Source organism: Lepidochelys kempii, chromosome 5 (assembly GCF_965140265.1).
Source record: "Lepidochelys kempii isolate rLepKem1 chromosome 5, rLepKem1.hap2, whole genome shotgun sequence".
Lineage (NCBI taxonomy): Eukaryota > Metazoa > Chordata > Testudines > Cheloniidae > Lepidochelys > Lepidochelys kempii.
Window position 1 is genome coordinate 72,445,411 of NC_133260.1, and position 13,590 is coordinate 72,459,000.

At 41.3% G+C, this 13,590-nt stretch overlaps 1 protein-coding gene across 6 annotated transcripts in view; it reads right to left on the reverse strand.

Moving 5' to 3' along the window:
- MCC (MCC regulator of WNT signaling pathway) overlaps window positions 1-13,590 on the reverse strand; it is a 361,512-nt gene that overhangs the window by 115,886 nt on the left and 232,036 nt on the right. The window lies entirely within an intron of this gene.

Consider the following 13,590-nt stretch of genomic DNA (forward strand, 5'->3'; position numbering starts at 1 on the left):
GACCACAATCACAGTTTTACTTTTACTCTTATTACGATGGATCATTGGCTCTGTTTGAATCAATGCCTCACTGTTTTTAATATTTAGTGAAAGTTTTATGTTGACTTTTTAAAATCAGTATATCTACTTGTATGGCAGGGGGGCCTAAACTACTAAAGACACAAAGAAGGGGGAAAGTGATCAAATAAGTTTGAGAACCACTGATCTAGAACAATAAGAACAAACTTGGGAGAGACCAACTCTTGAGTTCTAATCCTGACTCCTGTGTGACCTGGGGAAATTACTTCATGTCTCTGCCTTAACTTCCCCATTAGTAAAAATGTGGATAGAGGATACCTACTTCCCTGTCACAAAGAGGTGAGGTAAACATTAGTTAATGACTTATTATTTGCACAGTACTCTAAACACATTGTTTGCACTGTGCTTTGTGAACTGTTCTCTGAAAATATTAACATTATTAGATCTACAGATAGGCAAGTTTAAATATATTTAAGGATTACTAAAAAAAAAAATCACACAAGGACAGATGGGATGTCAATCTGGATGGGATAAAAATGGAGCTACTGAGCTTGGAAACAGGAAGTCACCACTGTGCCTGTGATAAGTAAGTTGGATGAGTGCTGATACCTAGCAGGTCCTGGGCTGAATTTTAGCAAATAATTTAATGACCACAGGGGTCTATGAGCACGATCCAAAGTCCAATGAAGTCATGTAAAGACAGACTTCTATTCACTTCAATAGGCTTTTAGTGGCAGAGTGAAGACCATGAACTATAGGAAACATAAAAACACACAAGAATGCCTAATAGAAACCTACCCACTATACAATAGTATAATCTGCCATTTTATGTATTTTGAAATAATTGTTTATCCTTCCATACTTGTCACTGAACTACGTATCCACACGTGTCTTTTCCCCAAACTAGAATCACCCTAACTCAAACTCCTGTACAAGAATAGCTACGCTAATGACAGTTTTTTATTTTCAATCGTGCAAAGCCTGTCTTCGCTATATACCAAACTAAGAAGGGAGCCTATGTATGTCCCTCTGTATTTGAGTTATGTAAAGAACTGAAAATTCTTTTTCCCTACACATCCTTTCGTCTCCCATTCACCTCAGCTACAGTATCATGGCACATAATTTTAAAACCAGTGACATGTCAAATGAACCACAGAAGCATCAGGATCTAGATGGGAAATGCACAGACAATATCTTCATATAGTTAAAAAAAAATACCCCACTATGTCATTAAAACTTTTCATTATCTGGACATAGGCTATTACCACCTGATCTCCTTAATTGTTTATTGCTCCCTTTCCCCAGCCTCCACCTCTTGATCTGCTTGGACTTTCTTAAAATGTAAGCTCAGAGCAGGCTCTCTTTTCTGTTTTTACAGCACTTAGTTATTTTTAGTGCCTATAATAAGCTAACACACACGCATTTCCTCTGATCTGATCAAATGTCCAAATAAAAATACATCTCCACTCCAAAAATCCCCCCAAATGTTCATCTTAAATTTCTACAGCACAAATTTGAAATCCCAGGAAGATTCAGAGGCACCCCACTGAAGGTGGTTTTTGATTACTGGAAAATGCAAAATGTAGTTGGAATGCCATCTAGGAACTGAAGCAGCAGCAAAAGGACAATAAAATGGTGGTTAAAACATTTGTGTATGTCATAAATATAAAGGGAAGGGTAAACCCCTTTGAAATCCCTCCTGGCCAGGGGAAAGCTCCTCTCACCTGTAAAGGGTTAAGAAGCTAAAGGTAACCTCGCTGGCACCTGACCAAAATGACCAATGAGGAGACAAGATACTTTCAAAAGCTGGGAGGAGGGAGAAAAACAAAGGGTCTGTGTCTGTCTGTAGTCGTCTTGGCCGGGGACAGAACAGGAATGGAGTCTTAGAACTTTTAGTAAGTAATCTAGCTAGGTATGTGTTAGATTATGATTTCTTTAAATGGCTGAGAAAAGAATTGTGCTGAATAGAATAACTATTTCTGTCTGTGTATCTTTTTTGTAACTTAAGGTTTTGCCTAGAGGGGTTCTCTATGGTTTTGAATCTAATTACCCTGTAAGATATATACCATCCTGATTTTACAGGGGGGATTTCTTTATTTCTATTTACTTCTATTTTTTATTAAAAGTCTTCTTGTAAAACACTGAATGCTTTTTCATTGTTCTCAGATCCAAGGGTTTGGGTTTGTGGTCACCTATGCAAATTGGTGAGGCTTTTTATCCAACATTTCCCAGGAAAGCGGGGGGGTGCAAGTGTTGGGAGGATTGTTCATTGTTCTTAAGATCCAAGGGTCTGGGTCTGTAGTCACCTAGGCAAATTGGTGAGGCTTTTTACCAAACCTTGTCCAGGAAGTGGGGTGCAAGGTTTTGGGAAGTATTTTGGGGGGAAGGACACGTCCAAACAGCTCTTCCCCAGTAACCAGTATTAGTTTGGTGGTGGTAGCGGCCATTCCAAGGATAACGGGGGTAATATTTTGTACCTTGGGGAAGTTTTGACCTAAGCTGGTAAAGATAAGCTTAGGAGGTTTTTCATGCAGGTCCCCACATCTGTACCCTAGAGTTCAGAGTGGGGGAGGAACCTTGACAGTGTAGCATTTCCTGCTCCCCTTCAAAGATGGTAGAAACTGTCAGGCAAAAATGGCTGAATACCATACTCACCAAAGGAAAAAGCAGTCTGCAATGTGAACTTCTATGGGGTGTTATGCGTGACATGTCACCGGGATAATGAAAAGCACATTTAAAATACCAATGAAGGAATCTGACTGTGTCAGGATTTTGAAGTTAGGAATTTTAGTGTTTAGGATTTTGCAATTATCAGGATTTTGTCATTTGTGCATTTCACTAGAAAATGCAGATAAAACAGGATAGTACATTCCTCCCCCCAGCCCCAGCTACCACTGTGCATATATGTGGGGGGGAGAGTTTGGACAAGGCTTGGGAAAGGTTGGCACTAGTCTGCTCTCATGATGGCCTCCAACATTAATATACGTTTGGACAGGACAATTAAGTACACAGCAGGAATTTAAGAGAAATTACAGCCAGGATACATACAACTTGGTCACATCACAGGAAAAAGCTTCGAAAACAAAAATATTCCAACATAAAAGTAGGGAATTTTTAATACAAAGGAATTTATGATCTTCAATTTGTGTGTAGCCATTTGTTGTATGTAAAAGTCATGCTGTTTGCGGTGTTATTTACATTTCATCAGCACTACAAAAGACTACAGAACTATTTGCCCATCAACATTCATTTAAAGTGATTGACATATAAATTAATCTCTCTCTCAACTGTTTTCACTCTTACACTTATTTTTTATAGCTCTTTTTCTACATGATAGTCCACAAAGATGCGTTTTTATGGCCCAAGTGTTGAAATGAATGTAATCAAAGTCCATTTAAGTGAGTGCACTGACAAGGCTGGAATGGAAAATTCTACAAAAACAATCACCTTCTAGAATTAGGGAGAGGACAGCTCAATATTCCATAAAACAATCTCAGTTGTATAATCCCTAGGGCATAAACCTGAAATACCACAGCCAATTGCCCTTTTAAAGTAATTACCTAAGGAAAAGCCAAAATCACTCAAAAACGCTTTCATTGTATTGTTGCAGGTTTCTAGAAAAACACCCCAAGAATCGACATTCATGAAACAATTTTTCTATATTAGTCCCCAAAAAGCAGAAAAACTACTAGTATATCGAATGACATATGAAACACACAGCTTGTGACTTTCCTGTTGAAGTAACAAGGTCATATTAGGCATTCCATAGTCATTTCATATGTTTTTTCAATATTAAACAAATGGCTTGCCAAAACAAACTAGGATGGAGCCATCCAAACTGTAGCAAAACAAAGTATTTATTATGGATTCTTGCTCTCTGAACACATCTTCTGCAGATTTTTCAAATCAAATCGATCTGTTTACGGTTCTTTTAAAATAATATTTTAGGAAAAATATTCACCCCACCCCCCGGATATTAACACTTCCTAATACATTTAGTATGCCTGTGAATCTTCCTAACCCTTCTTTGAAATAATTCAAAACTACTCTTGCCTACCTTGTCACAGTGGGTAAAGATGGGTAAAAATACCGCAAGCAGCAAAATCCATAAGGCATCGAAATACCGATCAAGATACAATCAGCGCTGCAGCCACTGATTCTATTGGGAGTAGGGTCAGGCTCAGAAGAATATAAAACACACACATACTATACAGGGAGTGGAAATACTCCCTTTTAACATATAATATATATATATATATATATAAATAAAACTTACATAGGACAAACTGAGTACAATGGAAAACAGTTAATGTACATGTTACTAATCTGCACCAGAGCCACTATAGGCCTGTGCCTATGAGATTACATAAGAATCCCAGGTTTAATAATAAAAATAAACGTTTTTATCCCTCATGGTTGTGAAGAAAACACTGAAAATGTGACCCAAGCGTAACCAATACAGCAATCAATATCTGCCTGAGTCTGCAGACAGCCTGAAACAATTAGCTCTGATAATTACTAACTGCCCTCATGAATCTCAACAGGGTGTTTAACACCAAGATCCACTGTATGCCTGGCCACCCAGTCATGCACACACATCCTGGCTGCTGGGTTAATTACTTTGGGCCAGCCCTGACTGTCTGACTGGAAATGGAGGTAGGGGGAGAGGTGTAGCACTTGCCACCTATATTTCAAGTAGGGGGTGAGGTCACAGTACAGGGGTGGAGCTATAAGGAGTCTTACGGTATATATAAGAGGGGTAGCCGTGTTAGTCTTTATCCACAAAAAGAACGAGAAGTTCAGTGGCACCTTAAAGGCTAACAGATTTATTTAGGCATAAGGTAAATAAATCTTCAGATGCATGGTATGTAGATTGTCTTAATTCAACCCTGGTCTCTATACTCATTAATTGCAGTCATAAAATGGAGTCTTCTTCCCAATTCTCAGCAAAGATTTGATATGAGAACTTTGTTGTGAGATCACATATTCTTAAAATGTCACTACTTTCACAAAATGCATATCACAGGACAGTTATTACCCTAATGACTAAAAATCTAAACTATTTGCACTGTCTCCTTGACTATTCAGAGAGAGGTGCTAAGGCTACGTTTTATAGGTGTGCCAAGCAAATTAACAAGACTCTATTCAGTTTTACTGTTGCTATTAAGAACCCTGTAAGCCACTGTGAAACAGTCAAGAATCACATCAATTTCACATTGTTGCTTTGGAAAGTTAGCAGCAGCAGCAAAAGGATATATGGACTTATTCATGGCATAGAGAGCCCTAAAAATAAAGAACGGGGGAGGGACAGTACGGACTACTTCTCTAGTGACCCTCACCAGAAGGTAATTTGGAGGGGCAGAGTAGAGGAGACTCACTCCCTCACAGCAGTCAGAAGTGAGGAAGAGTTGTCCTGTGGTTAGGCTCTAGCTTGGGACTCAAAGAAGATCTCAGTTCAATTCCCAACTGTGCCACAAACTTCCAGCTTTCTTCTCCTGCAGTGATAGATGCTCAGCAACTGTACTAGGAAGGCAGCAAGGTCTCAAGGATATAAGCATAGAGTTGGGAATCAGCAAGTCCCCAATCTTAACCTGTCTCCGCCATTTACTGTCCTAAGGCAGTATGCTGTCTCAGTTTTCCCCATCTGTAAAATGGGAAGAGTGAAACTCTCACTCACTGGGGAGATGTGGAGATAAATTTACTAAGTCTGTGAAGCACTCAGAGACTATGGCAGGGGTAGGCAATTATTTTTTTTCAAGGTCCAAACTTCTTGGTCAAGGTCCAAACATCAGAGTAGAAAATAAAAAAACACCAACACAATAATGATAATAAATAAATAAAAAGATTTTGGGGTCTGTTCAAAAGCATCTGGGCGTCTAGATTTGGCCCACGGTCCACCTATTCACTACCCCTAGACTACAGTGATAAGCACACTAGAGACGATCATAAAGAAATTAATAATTCTGCATTCAGGACAGGATTTGGATGGGGTGTAGTACATAAGGCATGGGACCACACATTAAATGACAAAAATAAAAAAAAATATTGAATGGCTACCCATTCAGTAAGCACTGCCCACTGTGCACTTAATGAGTCGGGGACCTATGGAAAAATAGTACTGTATATCATTATATAATTCAAAACTATCATCACACACACAAGGAGGTGAAATTAAGGTTGCACAGGCAGCCTTAATGCTGGTATTTCCTGACTTTCAAGTGCTTCATTTTACAACTTAACATTAATGTAGTTTTTAAAATGTGATTTATGTCTCTCTCTCAGTACGTGCACTTCCACAGCAAACGGAGACAGTACGAGGCAGAAGTGTGTGACGTAAGCTCTTTCGAGTTCCCCCTGCCCTAGGCTTCAGAGCCTGAAATCCAGCCTCAGACACACCTTCACAGCACTGTCTATGCAGCTATTTTTCGAGCACTAGTGCAAGCACCGCTAAGCCAAGTCGGTCAACCTGGGCTCGGAGGCTTCTTCCTGCTCCAAAATGCCATGTAGACATACCCGCAGTGCCACCATAATATAAATGTTAAATAAATACTAATATAACTAACTCCTTTCTTCAACAGAAAGATGGCACAGAAGTAAATGGCTCTAAGAGCAAAGCCGATAGATGCCATTTCCTTCCCAAAAGTTATGTCCAATATTCCCTTTATTTTCTTTCCTCTCTGAGCAAAATCAAATGAAAGAGAGAGAATCGAAACAAACCTCTGAGCAATGGGCTGTCCTCAGCCTGTATGTGCAACTCACATCAATGGGAGTCTCCCTCAGATCGGGCTATGTATAGCCCTAAATCTGCAGCTTATGAACCATTTTAACATCCACATCTCCCTCCTAGTTACTCTCAGGGAAGGCCACTTCAACATAACCTATGGGAGGAAGGAGGCCAAATTTCCTCTTTCTAGTCCCCACTTGATATTTGTGGAAGGAGGAAGTGAGCATCTCTTCTCTCTTCCCTTCCTCCCTGGCCCATCTGTCCAAGGAAGCTGTAGCCAAGGAGGATGGAAGGAAGAACACAGGATGACGTTCCATGCAACTCTTTGTACCTGAGAATTCCCACGTCAAGGCCGTTTTCTCATTGTCTCGGCTCCCTCGCAACACTTCTGTGATGGCATTCCACTCCTTTGTCTAAACTCAGGGAGAGGGAGCAGAGGATAAATTCTAAGTGTGTCCTTCACTCAATCAGGCCCTGTGAGGAGTAGTGTTATGTTTGGTACTCTATTTGCTCTGCCGGAGTGCCAAAGTGAGCAGAGCAACGATCAGGCACAGATAAGTAGTAGGCTTTTATTCTGTGCTAGAGCACATGGATTTGTTTTCATAATACTCATGACCAGGTGTGCAGCTTAGGACATTGTTTGCAAACCACTTCTGCAGCAAACTAGGTTCTTCACTCACCCTTACCTTTCTGCCGGCGAATACACCAGATCTTCCAAAAGAAGCAGGCTGTAGATACAAGAGTCACTTGTGAAATCAAAATTAAATATTACTATTACTACTAATAATAATAATAATAATGGATTCAAAAGTTCTCCTGCTCTTTTCAAGATCTCTCAGCAAGAAAATTAATTCCTACTTCCAAAGGCACAACTGGGGATTTAGCAACAAATCTGCGCTGTGTCATAAAGATTCGTTGTCTTTTAGAATGATCCGTATGATCTGCTGACACTGTACATTTAAAAACATAGGGTTTGTCATGCCAGGTTAACCAGTGGCCCATCAATCCAGCAACCTGCTTTTGGCAGAATCTGATGCCTCAGACAAAACTGAAGGAAGAAGAAAAAAAAATGAACCCTATAATGTAGCTGGGCAACCATGCAATGTTGTATGGGGAAAAAAATTCTTCCTGAGTCTTACAGTGATTGAATAATGCCCCTAACCATTACTTATTACTCAATCTTAGCTTTCAAAGCTACAATTATAAATAGTCATAACATTAACAAACTGTTTCTTAAATACAGATAAAGGATCCTGACACAGGAAAGAAAGGAGAGCAGCAGAATACGGACCCTGGACTTTAGAAAAGCAGACTTCGACTCCCTCAGGGACCTGATGGGCAGGATCCCCTGGGAGAATAACATGAGGGGGAAAGAAGTCTAGGAGAGCTGGCTGTATTTTAAAGAATCCTTATTGAGGTTACAGGGACAAACCATCCCGATGTGTAGAAAGAATAGTAAATATGGCAGGCGACCAGCTTGGCTTAACAGTGCAATCCTTGCTGACCTTAAACACAAAAAAGAAGCTTACAAGAAGTGGAAGATTGGACAAATGACCAGGGAAGAGTATAAAAATATTGCTCGGTCATGCAGGAGTGAAACCAGGAAGGCCAAATCACACCTGCAGTTGCAGCTAGCAAGAGATGTTAAGAGTAACAAGAAGGGTTTCTTCAGGTATGTTAGCAACAAGAAGGAAGTCAAGGAAAGTGTGGGCCCCTTACTGAGGGAAGCAACCTAGTGACAGAGGATGTGGAAAAAGCTGTTGTACTCAATGCTTTTTTTGCCTCTGTCTTCACGAACAAGGTCAGCTCCCAGACTACTGCACTGGGCAGCACTGCATGGGGAGGAGGTGACCAGCTCTCTGTGGAGAAAGAAGTGGTTCGGGACTATTTAGAAAAGCTGGACGAGCACAGGTCCATGGGGCCTGATGCGCTGCATCTGGGAGCTAAAGGAGTTGGCGGATGTGATTGCAGAGCCATTGGCCATTATCTTTGAAAACTCATGGCGATCCGGGGAAGTCCCGGATGACTGGAAAAAGGCTAATGTAGTGCCCATCTTTAAAAAAGGGAAGGAGGAGGATCCTGGGAACTACAGGCCAGTCAGCCTCACCTCAGTTCCTGGAAAAATCATGGAGCAGGTCCTCAAGGAATCAATTCTGAAGCACTTAGAGGAAAGGAAAGTGATCAGGAACAGTCAGCATCAATTCACCAAGGGCAAGTCATGCCTGACTAATCTAATTGCCTTCCATGACGAGATAACTGGTTCTGTGGATGAGGAGAAAGCAGTGCACCTGTTGTTCCTTGACTTTAGCAAAGCTTTTGAAATGGTCTCCCACAGTGTTCTTGCCAGCAAGTTAAGTAGTATGGGCTGGATGAATGGACTATAAGGTGGATAGAAAGTTGACTAGATTGTCGGGCTCAACGGGTAGTGATCAATGGCTCCATGTCTAGTTGGCAACCGGTATCAAGTGGAGTGCCCCAAGGACTGGTTTTGTTCAATATCTTCATAAATGATTTGGAGGATGGTGTGGATTGCACCCTCAGCAAGTTTGCAGATGACACTAAACTGGGAGGAGAGGTAGATACACTGGAGGGTAGAGATAGGATACAGAGGGACCTAGATAAATTAGAGGATTGGGCAAAAAAAATCTGATAAGGTTCAACAAGGACAAGTGCAAAGTCCTGCACTTAGGACGGAAGAATCCCATGCACCTCTACAGACTAGGGACCAAATGGCTCGGCAGCAGTTCGGCAGAAAAAGACCTAGGGGTGACAGTGGACGAGAAGCTGGATATGAGTCAACAGTGTGCCCTTGTTGCCAAGAAGGCCAATGGCATTTTGGGATGTATAAGTAGGGGCATTGCCAGCAGATCGAGGGACGTGATCGTACCCCTCTATTTGACATTGGTGAGGCCTCATCTGGAGTACTGTGTCCAGTTTTGGGCCCCACACTACAAGAAGGATATGGAAAAATTGGAAAGGGTCCATCGGAGGGCAACAAAAATGATTAGGGAACTGGAACACATGACTGATGAGGAGAGGCTGAGGGAACTGGGATTGTTTAGTCTGCGGAAGAGAAGAATGAGGGGGGATTTGATAGCTGCTTTCAACTACCTGAAAGGGAGTTCCAAGGAGGATGGATCTAGACTGTTCTCAGTGGTAGCAGATGACAGAACAAGGAGTAATGGTCTCAAGTTGCAGTGGGGGAGGTTTAGGTTGGATATTGGGAAAAACTTTTTCACTCGGAGGGTGGTGAAACACTGGAATGTGTTACCTAGGGAGGTGGTGTAATCTCCTTCCTTAGAAGTTTTTAAGGTCAGGCTTGACAAAGCCCTGACTGGGATGATTTAGTTGGGAATTGGTCCTGCTTTGAGCAGGGGGTTGGACTAGATGACCTCCTGAGGTCCCTTCCAACCTGGATATTCTATGATTTGACAATCTCACCACTTGTTACAGCAAAATCCACTGGCTGACTGTGCACAAGTTGGAAAAAAGGATTACCTTTAATTTGGTTTATTTATATTGCTGAGCCCCTTCTTCTCATGTAAAGAGATAATGTACAAAGGAGGAACTGGTCAGTTTTCTCTAAACACTTAATAACTTACATTTAGGAGGAAGAACAGTGGCAAACCAGTGCTCTTTCCTGATGAATTTATATTTCTATTAACCGGAGGATATTGGTGCAATATGCATTTTAATGAACCAGGTATATTGTGTAACAAAAATAATTGTCTAACATGGGCAGACATGATCGTGACTCAACGTTAAAGTACGTATTTCAGAAAGAGGAAACAACTAGAATTATTTTGAGTACTTGTTTACAACATAAGGAAACACCAAGTCATCCTTGTACAGGTTTTATGTCAGTAGAATGTATTTATTATTATTCTTAGATATATACCTATCCTCCGCTCTAGGCACTGTACTTAAAAATACAGCCAAAAACTTATTAGAATAACCATCTCAAAGAAAATTCCCAAAACCTACCCAAATAAACTTCCTCCCTACTTATCCCAGTCCATAATCCTAGTCAAATAAGCTTCTCCACCCCATTGCATAACACTGTCCAAATATATTTCTGCATTTCTTCATTTAATGACTCCATTCAAAGCCCCTTTCCTTCCCAAGAAAATCCTGAAGAATAAATTGAGCCTTATATTGTTTCACGAGAGTCATTAAGTTGGGCTGTGTCAGACCAAAGACAGCAAATGAGTTGTAGAGTCTCAGGGCCTCTCACTGAAAATGCCCTTATCACCTCTGCCCCATCTTATTAAAACCAGGGGGCTATTATCTTGAGCACCTCTGGCATTCACAGCTATATATGGGGGGGGGGGGGGGAATATATCTGTAAGATAGCCAGGATCCAAACCATTTAGAGCTTTAAAGATCGAAACCAATACCTTAAACTTCACGTAGAAATCAATTGGCAGCCTGTGCAGATCACAAAACATAAGGCCAATGTGCCATCTATGTTCTCAAACATCACTTAGTCCTGCATTTGCTGCAATCCTCAGATGTTTTCCTTCTTCCAGGATAACCCCATGTCACAGCACAAAGAGCAATACAACGCTGAGGTGACGAACACATGGATAACTGTGACGAGGTCCATGCCCCACTGAAAAAGTCAAAGTCTTCTTACAAGCACTAATGACAAGCAGCGTTAAGATCTGTTGGGCTGATGTGGGCAAGTTTACACAGAACCAAGGGCGGACACACTTCAGTCTCTTTGGAGCCAGAAGCAGGGATCCAACACAATACCTTGAATGCGGAGCAGAGTAACAAATGGTCGGGATACTCTTTTAGGTTATGTCTACACTGGAGCCAGGGCTGCGATTCCACACTCACACACACATACCCAAGCTAGCCTGAATATTCACAGCAAGGTAGCTGCAGCAGTTTAGGCACGGCTTAGTCGTGTCGAGCACAAACCAGCCTGAAACCGGTGACTACGTACTCAGCATGGCTAAATCGTGCTGCCGCTGCCCCCGCCCAGACTGCCACAGTGACACTGCTATCTATACCCACCCCAGGTCTCATCCAGCTAGAGCGAGTACATGTGTGCAAGCTGGGAATCGCACCCTTAGCCTTAGTGAAGGGAGCTGATCTCTATCCCTGCCACTTTTTCTGGGTGCTTCTCCAAGCCTAAAAGCAAGCCCTGTGTTCTATACAGAATTCTGGACCTCATTTCTATGGCAAAGTCCCCTGACAGCATTCCAACCGATCGATGGCAGGACTTGGTAAATACAGCAAATGAGCAAGAGGTCACATGAAGGTACAATTAATTAATTAAAAAGCAAACTTGAAGCTGGGGTCTGGTTGGCAGATCCTGATGCAGGGTCAAGCCCTGTGCTTGTATGTTGCATCAGCATCCCTTTCTCCCACCCTTGATCTGTTTTTGCCATTTTAGGTTATAAGATTGTTGATTGTGGAGGCTGCATCTTCCTTTTTCATAGAGCACCTACCACAATGTAGTCCTGATCCCAACAGCAGTCTTTGGATATGCCCACAACATTAGAAAACAACAACTAGTGCAAGTTCTCTTGGACTGAGAAAAGAATTTACCCACTGATTCAAAGTCATCTCTAATCTCTGCAGGCTGCAAAACATTTTAATTGAGACTCTCTGCATTACATACGATACCCCCATTTTTTTGGTCAAATGAGTCACTCAAGATCAGCATGTTTTAGAATGTTTAATGAACAATAAACAGTCACTGTGAGTGGTGCATACACATCTTCAAAATATAGATAAACTTATTAAGTTACAAAACTTAGCTGAAGTTTAACATTATTCAGTCACAGAAGTAATTACGAAGCTTCTCCAAATGTTTGACATTAATTTAGTCAAAAAATGTTCGTTACCATGTTCCCACCCTTCCATGCTAAGGCAGAATCAATTCTTATGTTGGCCACTGAAAGCCAAATTCTCCTCTCCATTCTACCCCATTAAAGCCAGTAGGGCATAGGGTACAAATGAGGCTGGTATTTGGCCCTGAAATTTAAGAGGCATTCCATATATGTAAAGACTATACCCCAGTGGGTTGTGGTTTTTCTACTTTAGAGTAATTTCTCTGCTTTCAATCATCACATTTCTATCAAATAATCATGCAGCAACAATACAAATCCTCTAAGAAGCCAAGGATGGCAGTGTTAAGTTGCTCCTTAAGCATTCAATGTAGTAAATCAAAAAACCACCACCAACCAACACACACTAGGGTCAACATAAGTCACTACTTAGAAATTGAAGGTGTTGTACATGTCACACAAACCCCTTTTAACACTTCAAAATGTCGGCATCCTTCTTACGACCTCTCCCACCACACTAAAAAGACCCTTTACGAACGTGGTCCTGTGCTTTCAGCAGTTATTGACATAGCTGTAAATCCACATAATGTTCAGGAAATAAATCTTGTGCTCTCTGCTGCCAGTATAGGAACATTACTCTTAACAAGAGGAGCACAATACAGTACCCCCTTATCTGCTTTAAGTAGGGCAGCTATTAAGTAGGGCGACTCATGTTAATTGTCCTGACAGAAAGGGATCAACACTGCATTAATCCATTTTACTACATGACTCTCCATCCTTTTTTTTTCTTCTGAACTGCTATATAGGAACAGCATGCTTGCTATTCCCAAAGCTAAAGCTATTTCGTTTGCAACTCTCAACACGGGAACTGACTGCCTGACATACTCTTCTTCCTCAGGTGAGGAACGCCATTTTGTAACAAGTAGGTGATAAAATTATCCAAAGATATTGCTAGCAATTCATATGCTAACATACCTTTGGCTAATGTGTCCTTTGGCTTGCAGATTTATACCCGGGGCTTGGCTCTTCCTTTCATTTATACTTTGA